This window comes from Pteropus vampyrus, unplaced genomic scaffold (genome assembly GCF_000151845.1).
Source record: "Pteropus vampyrus isolate Shadow unplaced genomic scaffold, Pvam_2.0 Scaffold452, whole genome shotgun sequence".
In the NCBI taxonomy this organism is placed as follows: Eukaryota; Metazoa; Chordata; class Mammalia; order Chiroptera; family Pteropodidae; genus Pteropus; species Pteropus vampyrus.
Window position 1 is genome coordinate 409,790 of NW_011889233.1, and position 9,338 is coordinate 419,127.

Sequence of the window (9,338 nt, forward strand, 5' to 3'; positions counted from 1 at the left end):
CGCCCCCGCGCCCCCCCCCGCGCCCCGCCCCGCCCGCTCCGCCCCAGCATTTTAAGATAATGAAAGCAGCCTTATCCCGCAATCTTCGCCTTTCCAGTAAGTTTATGTTTCTTAATCAAATACAGACAGAAAAATGACACAAATTAACTTGGTTGAGAGCAAAAGATTATTATGTTGCTTTCATCCAGTGTATATCAAGCATCAAAACCACTTCCTAAGTGTCCATTTTAGGACAGGTGCTGTGTGGATTAGGGAGGGCCAGCCTGCAGGAATGCAGAAAGACCACTTGGGTACCAAGATGGGAAGTGAAGAGCTAAATGAGAAGAGATCTTTTCTGCTGGGGAAATTGGGCTGAAGCTCACTCTCCCTGGGTCAGGGGAAAGAACAAGAATCTCTGTTAGCAGGGTCAGGCAGTCAGTGGCAAGACACACACATTCCCTGAGCAGAGACAAAGCATCCTCCGTGAGTGTCCATATCTTTGTGTGTCGGCCTCGAGACACCACCGGGAAGCAATGTGGACCCTATGCAAGTTGGTGGGAGACCAACAGTGAAAAGAGAGGGTGCTCCATCCAGGCAGAATGCAGCCCACAGGAGAGGGAATGAGTCGGAAGGAAGATTCACAACTCAACTTGCCCTGGCAGCAACATGGACTCAAGATAGTCTGAGTTCAAGAAAAGACATTTGTAAGAAGGAACCTGATGGGCAGAGAAAGCCAGGCAACACTGAGGATATTAACCAGTTTCCGCTGAAGCCTCCAAGAAAGAGAATGGAAATTGACCAAGTCAGAGGCTTTGAGAGAAAAGATGGGGGGGAGGGGTGGGGAACAAAATAAGAAAGAGCATAGGGAGCAGGAAGTGGATGCATACGTAAAATTGTTTGAAATAATTGTCCATGGAAAAGAAACAGAATAGATTACTTGGAATGCAGAAGGAGGAGAAATAAGTTTGGTGGGGACAGAATTTGGTTAAGGGACCCAGAGAGTCAAGCCTCTTTGTAAAAGCTCAATTATTGACCTTCCTCTTTTGACCACATGTCTCTTCCAAGAATAAAAGCCTATTGTTTGTGAAAGAGGAAAAGGCAGTCCGGTTAGACAAGGTTCCACCTGCTTCTGAGACCTGTTGTATTTGAAAAGCCATCCGTTTGCCTCCAGGAAAAGGCAAAGCACCCAACTTTAATAGTGTTCAGGGAAGAGGCTGTTGGGATCATGTCCTAGGAAGAGATGGGTTAGAAGGAATACATGTAGATAAACTTATGAAGAGGGAACAGAGTATGGAGTTTACTCTTACCTCCTCTGCCTTCTTACGTCTTCTCTGCTTAAACCAGATAGATCCAAGTTCCCGTTTCTGTGGAAGCCATTTGACACAGACACATGTGACACAAACAGACAGATTATGCTTTTTCTCCACAAGAACTGTGTCTTTTCTTGGCCCATGGTATATGACCCAGAGTCAATATAGGCTATGCTCTCATCCCCACGAACCAGGACACTTGACCCCCTGCCCCCAGAACCCCACTTCAGGATCCCAACATCTTATTTTCTCTTCACTCTGTCGTCAATCTGTGCTCTCCTCCAGGGCCAAGATTTTCTAGGTTTACAGTCACTGTTTCTCCCTGGCATGAGTCATGTCTATATAAATAAACAACAGAACTGGGGTGGGGAGGTATGGGGGGCCTCTCTCTGCTGTACTTAATCGTATCATTTTACCATTATGCTTTTCTTGAATGTTCCTGACAATGTGGGTTTGGTTAAGAAAGGTGAGGAATTGGGAGATGGACCACTCCATTAACCCTAGAGTCCTGGACAGGGTGTTGGCTTCACTGTGTCCCACCATAGTCCATGTATACACCCAGCACAAGTGCCAATCCACTGGGCTATATCGAAAGTTTCAGGCCTAATTTGAATTTTTTTCCCTACTGGCAGGTAGTGCATGCCATTCATCACTTTGTGTTGGCTGCAGGGCCAAAATTGTAAGCAGAGCTAGTGGTAAGGCAGGGTGAAGCGGGGGAGACTTCTGTATTGTGAGACTTTTTTCAGAAAAAGTTGGGTTTATGCTATCACTTTGGGGAGTAGTTTGGCAGCTTCTGCTGAAACTGAGAATGCACGTGCCATGTTACCAGCGTTCCCTTCCTCTGAGGAACTTTCCCACATGTGTATAAAGAGACATGCACAGGGGTGATCAAAGCAGTGTAATGCTGGTGAAAACTGGGAGGTTATCTAAATGTCTATAAATAGCAGCACAGAAAACGTAAAATGGCTTAGTAATAGGAGGGAATATTATTCAGCAGACAAAAAAATGAATGAGATCTGTAAGTTTCAGTGATGAATATCAAAAGAGTAGATAGCAAAGACATAATTGGGGGCAGAAAATAGCTAGTTAAAGAATGATTTATAACTGTATGATATTTATGGGCTTAAAAAAAAACACACAAAAGAATACTAGACAGCGTTTAGACTTAAGCACGAAGTACATTTCATAGACAGGACATGGACCTGTCCACGGATAGGAAAGATATACTTAAATTCCAAATAACGTTGCCTGTGGCAAAGAAGAGAGAAAATTCAGTGAGGGAGAAATGTAACAGAAACATCAACTTCAAAAATCTGAAGAAATATGACTGCTAGTAAGCATCCTTTCTGCATGATGAGTATATGCAAATTCTTTATGTTTCTAAGTTTCTATACTTAAAGTTTTAACCCCAATTTTAAAAAGAATGGAGAAAAGCTTTCTGTAACTGTGATAGCTTGTGAGAAGACATATCTTTTGGTTGTAAGTGACTGAAAACACAATTCAAACTGGCTTGACCTAGAAGAGGGAGAATTTTTGGTTTTCAGATCTGAAACACCCAGGGTATATCTGCTTTGAAGGGACATCAAATTCCTGGACTTGGTGTTTTGCTACCCTGCCTTCTTTTAAGCTGACTTCAGCCTCTCTCCTCAAAGTAGCCTCCAAAGTGATGTCCAGCATTCAGTTCTGGTTCAGTTCAGTAGAAGAGAGTTTCTTTCTCCTAAATAGTTAAAAGGGAAGCACTGGGCTAGCTGTCCTTGGCCTGGATTGTCACATGCTCATGTGTGAACCATCGTTGTGGTCAGAGGGAAACTATGCTGATGGCCCTGGTTCTGGGTCACACATCTAGCCCTGGAGCATGAAGTGGAAAGTGAGGTCAGCTCCACCAAACCATATCACAGAGGGGGCGTGCAGGGTGCTGTCAAGAAAGCCAAAGCAACACATACCCACTTCTGATTGCTGGCTCATTTTGGAAAAGGGCTTGCAGAGCACGTTGTGATAAAACTATAATCTTCAAGTCCACCAATCAGTTCTGTCTTCCCTGCCTCTCTCTTATCACTCTGCACCCTGTCCCAGTAGTGGGGGTCCCTAATGGGAGTGGTATTGTAAATGCCAGAGCTAGGCTCATAGTAGACTTTCTATAAGCCATCAGTTCTCCATACAAGTTGGGGTAGGGGCTTAGCCTCTGCCAAGGGAGCTGGTTAGAATCTCAGAGGAGCATTTTGCAACCAGGATGGAGTGCATGGATTGAAAATTCATATTTAACATAATTTTATTTTTGCCCTATAATACTTGTTTAATGTAACACAAACTGCAGACAATTAACAACTTGTCAAAAAGGTATGTATTCAAAGACTGTGACATGCTAATGTGGAAGTATGGTATCTTGAGCCCAGCTTAAGGGGAAAGCACTCACATAAGTTTACATAAACCAACTAACCCAACTTCAAGTCAAAGTCCCTTTCCAATGGAAGCTCATCCTCCTCCTCATTAACCTGAAAACCAGAGGGAGTTGAGGAAACTTGGCTAATGGTATTCTCAAACCTTCCTTTTTGTCCCTTAATGCAATGCTCCAGCAAACATTCACTTACCAGTAGGTACAATAGTCATTGCATTGAACTAGATTATATGAACTAGATGTTACTGAGTACTCTAGCAGCAAAATTGGGGTTTTGACTGGGGCTTTGTGAAGCTCCCCTTCTAAAATAAAGCACACTGGGTATGTTCCTAACGTTTGTTCTGACAAGCTTTCTTTAACCTTTGCTGACAAGAATCAAACATACCGTTTTTTCAGAATGACATGGGACAAATATAATTAGTATTGAACTTTCCCTTTCCTCCAGTTTATAGAATTTCTAAGATCAGAAATCCTACTTATATTTTTGATCAACACATCACTTAATGTAGATGAAGTAATCCTGCCCCATAAAACAAGAAGAAAAACTTCAGAGAATCTTTAGAATAAGAATTCTCACTACCATAAAGTGATGAACATACCGACCTGAGCAGAGCGATTATATCTTGTCCATCTAAACTGGTCTTGTTACTTTTTATTTCATGGCTGAACAGTTCTTATTTTTATGTCTCATAATTAATACATCAAAAAGCTTTGCATTTGACCAAGCAGACTTTAAACTCATATCTCTGGAAGTTTAAGCAGCATTAAACTTTAACTACACAATTTTGAATCATTAAATGCTTATACACCAGGTAGCAAAATGCTTTATATATGTGCAGTTGCATTCAGAGAATAAGCATAGTTTATCATCTCACTAGATCGATAACCCTCAAACTTGTTGATCTTAGGGCCCCTATACTCTTAAAGCCTACTGAGGACCCCAAGAGATTTTTTTATGTTTACATAGGTTATAGCTATTGACATTTACCATATTAGAAATTAAAACAGAAAAAAATTAAAATATATATTAATTTATTTTAAAATAATAATTATAAAGCCATAACATGTTAATATAAATGACACATTTTCATGAAAATAACTTTTGCGAATCTCTTTACTGTCTGGCTTAACAGAAGGTAGATATGTATTTTCATATCTGCTCTGCATTCATGTGGTATCACATGTCAGGTAGCCTCTGAAAAACACCATGGTACATTAATTCATGAGAGAATGAGGGTGAAGAAAGCATTTACCATCTTCATATCATTATGAAAATAGTTTTGACCTCACAGATCCCTGAAAGGTCCTCTGCTCCCACCCCGACCCAGGGATCTTCAGACCACACTTTGAAAACTCCTTTACGAGATTCACATATTTGGATGTCATCTGGATCGGTTTTTCCGTGATGTGTGATTTCTAAGGAATAAAAGAAGAAAAGAATGGAGGAGCCGACTGAAGAACTCCTAACATATAACAGTGTCTAAAATAACCTCCGAAATAATAAAAACAGAGCATACAATTTCCAAGTTAGTGATATGAGAAATGAATATGTGAATATAAGAAATGAGAAGAAATAAAAAGACAATCCCAAAGTAAGGCAAGAGGAGAGAAAAAGGAAACATTAAAAGGTGAGGAAAATAGAAAGCACAAAATAAGATGGTAGATGTTTCGGTTTTTTCTTAAATGAAGTTGTTCACTATGATAATTCATGTGAACGAGTACAATTATTATTTGGCCATGTGTGGTATATATGTATATTTTGGTATATGTGTATATTTTAATAAAAGTGCTTAAAAATAAGATGGCAGAAATAAGTTGAAATATATTGGAAATTATTATTATATAAATGTAAATGAATAGGATGATATGATTAAAAGATAAGGACTATCAAATTGTCAGATCCAATTACAAAATATCCAACCACTCTATTTACAGCTTATAAAAGACACGTCTAAAACATAACATTATAGAAGGTTTAAAAGTAAAAGAATGGACAGAGATATACTAGGAAAGTACTAAGCAAAAAAACAAGTTTGTATGGCTGTATTAAGTATCAGACAAAATAGATTTTAAGGCAAAAGGAACGATGATGAGTTTAATTAACTGGGAAGACAGAAGTACAAGGAGAAATAGACAAATTCACCACCATAGAAAAGCATGTAACACATCTCATGATGTAGCTGATAGATCATATAGACAAAATAAATAAAAGTTATTAAGATTTGAACATCACAAATTAACAAGTTTGATCTAAGGCACATAAAGAGAACATGGCCCCCAGCAATTGCAGAATCTATGTTCTTATCACACCTGGAACATTAGATAGACTACATTCTAGGCCAAAAACCAATTTTCAACAAATTTCAAAGAACTGGTATCATTTAGTTAGAAATGAGTAACAAAAAGATCAAGAAAAAACCCATATGCTTGAAAATTAAAAAATGTTTCTAAACTCAAGAGTCAAAGGAAAAAATTATATGGAAATTAAAGCCAACTTAGAACTCAAAATAATGAAAAGTTTGTGAATCAAAACATCCCACTAAAACTGCTCTTAGAAGGAAATTTATAGTCTTACACACTTATATTAGCAAAGAAGAAAGGCAAAAAATTAATGAGCGTGTAACCTTAAAAAGTTAGAAAAAGAACTGAAAAGACATAATAAAGTAAAAGGAAAGAAACAATGAGATAAAATTAGACATTAATGAAGTAGAAAACAAAGATAAATGCCAGAGAAGATCTTGGTTTTTTGAAAAGACAAATTAACAGACCTCTGGCAAGACTAATCAAGGAAAAAAGAAGACACAAATACACAATGTTGGGGACTGGAAATAGGACATAACTATTTAAAAAAAAAAAAATACCCTGACTTGAGTTTCTTCACGCTAGCACTGACTCTTCTCCTTTCTTGCATATTTTATAGACCTGAGCCAGCAATGGTTTTGATTGAGGTGCTGGTCCTCTGGGCTCACAAGCAGGATCATATCTGGTTCTCCAGATTCTTGCCTGTGCTGGATGTTCAGAGCCAAGGGTAGAGCAAGGAGCTCTATAGTAGGTGAGAGGATACCATCTTATGGATACTGAATAGAGAAGATAAAGAATTCCAAGATTCTGCTATTCCAGGATAAAGGGCTTGTGGTTTATGAAGCAGTGCCAAATACCAATAAGGAAATGTCACAAACTCTGGGGAACAAAATGAAAACACTCACTAGAATGGACGAGTTGGGTTTGATACGCTCACTGCTCTTCTTTGCTTCTTCAGCTAGGCACAGGAGAACTCACCCCAGTTCTTTTCATTGTTCCCCTTTTTGAGCTCTCCTCTGCAAAAGAAGTGACACCAAGTGCCAAATTTAGTCTCCTGTGAAGCTGACATTAGCCATACCTAAGCTCCCATTTCCTCTCTCGGCAGCCGGCCCTCTAACTCTTCTTCTTCAACATCCTGACAGTAAGGCAACCAAGCTCCGTGGCCTCTGTAGACTTTTATCAAAAACTTTGTGGACAGCTGAGGAAAAAAATGGAAAATCAAAGGGTCAACGTCAGCATTGAGAGCGCTGAGCAGTAGCGTGCATGCTTGTCAGCTTTGACTTCTCTAGAGAAACCCCACCACGTGAGACACATTGTAGGGCCCAAAACAGACCAGGAAATTGAAGAGGGTCACTGTGGCCAGCCCACGGATCTCCAGCACTTCCAGGTCCTCACTTGGGGCCGGGAGAGCATGATATGCCAATAATAGAAGATGGTGACCACTATGGGGTGAAGAAGAGGACCACGCACAGCTTGTCCACATGGGCCCTCCCTTCAGACTGTGGATGCCTCCTTTAGAAAGTCCGCCGAGGTTCATACTTCTCCATGTGTCACCCACTCATCCCCTATCTCCAGCCCACCTCCTAGCCAGCACGTTTCCCAGCTGGCCTGACTCTAGGTCCCTGACGCCAGCCTCTTTCACACACTTCCTGGACTGTCTGGGCTTATTATTTCTGCTCTAATGTAGAAGCTGTGTGGCTTTAGGTAAATTATTTAGCCTCTCTGTGCCCCATTTGTTCATCTCTAAAAAGGGATACTAGTTGTCCCATTTTTTAGGCCAATTATGAGAATTTTATGAAATAATGAATGTAAAGTGCTTAGCACAGTGTATAACCTAGAGCGAGTGCTGATCAATTAAGAGATATTATTACCATGCAAATAGGGGCTGAGGGTCTGCCAGGGGCAGGAGTAAAACTGGAGTCAGATCTGATTTGGGTCTGTGGCCTACTTCTGGCAGCTCTGTCCCTGGACAAGTCATAATCTCTCTGACCCTTGGTTTGTTTTTTTAAATAGGGATGATGCTGACTGTACAGGCAGGGTAACCATGCCTCTTGGTTTGTCAAGACTGTCTCTGTTTCACCTGTTGTCCTGGCATACTTATGAACAGTACACAGAAAGGATACTTGTTACCCCCAAGGGGACCTTGGGTGCTGGGCTCAGAGGGGGCTCCAGGCTACCCGTTCCCTGTTATTGATGTTGATGCAGCCCCAGCTGGTCTGGGTTAGGCACAGAAGTGGCCTTGTTAGTTCATATTCCAGGTGCTGAGGGTGACCTCATGCAGGCCTCAGTTTTAAGGTCAGATACAAAGGGATGAAATGCAAGACAAAGGCTGCTGGCCCCCTGCCTGGCTCCAAACCCCAGCTCTGGTGGGTCACCGTGGGCCTTCTGACCCAGCTCAGCCCCAATTAGTGCACTTGGAGAGGGGCCTGGCAATGGCCTCCAGGCTGTGGCTTTCTGGGGCTCCCTGCACACCTCACTGCATTCAGGCCCTGGCATCAGCCCTGATCCAGCTGTGCCCAAGCCCTTTCCTGACCCTCAGCTCATTAGTGCCTTTTGGACCAACGGCATTTAGATGTATGTGGCCTATGACAGTTTATCATCTGGCCACCTACAAATATACTTTATCTTAAAGATGCATGAGGGACATTCGATGATCAGAGAGCTGCATAGCTGCACAGGAAGCACCACATCCAGCTGCTCTTGGATGAAGTTCTCATAGCAGACAGGGAGGCCTTTGGCATCACTCATCACATCGTTGGTTGGTAAGTATTGGACAATGATTACAATGCTGCATTGCCTAAAAGACAAGATCTGGAAGACCAGAGCAGCAGTCACTCCACCCATGGGCTGGTGGGACATGCAGCCACAACCAGGCTGAGTAGAATTAGAAAAGTTCTGATTCTACTCAGCCTGTTCTCGTGCAGTAGCTGTACTGCACGAGAACAGCTACTCCCAGGTAGCACTCGATGCTGATATCTGCCAGGAGCCATGTTCTGCAGTACATGCCGCGGTAGAAACCATAGCCAGCGAGAGCACAGAGCATGTCCTCCAACGGCCAGGAGAAATTATACGCAGCCTCAACGATCTTGAAGGGAAGCGGCAGCAGCAGCAACAGGAGTTCCTCCAGCATCAGGCTGAGCAGGAGGATGTGGACGGGTGCAGGGTGGGGCTGGCAGACCTGCCCCACGAAGGCACGTAGGCCAGGAGGTTGGCAAAGAGAACAATGAGAAGAGATATGATGTAGACAAAGAGAAATCCCAGGCTTCAGGGCTTCGTTACATCTTCTCTCCCTCCTTCGCCGAGTGATTATTGTTAACCCATCAAACCGACTACTGTTCTGCTTCTGCGTGCCA

At 42.0% G+C, this 9,338-nt stretch overlaps 1 pseudogene; it reads right to left on the reverse strand.

Moving 5' to 3' along the window:
- Nucleotides 1–7,031: 7,031 nt before the first annotated feature.
- LOC105306679 overlaps nucleotides 7,032–9,338 on the reverse strand; it is a 10,699-nt pseudogene continuing 8,392 nt past the window's right edge.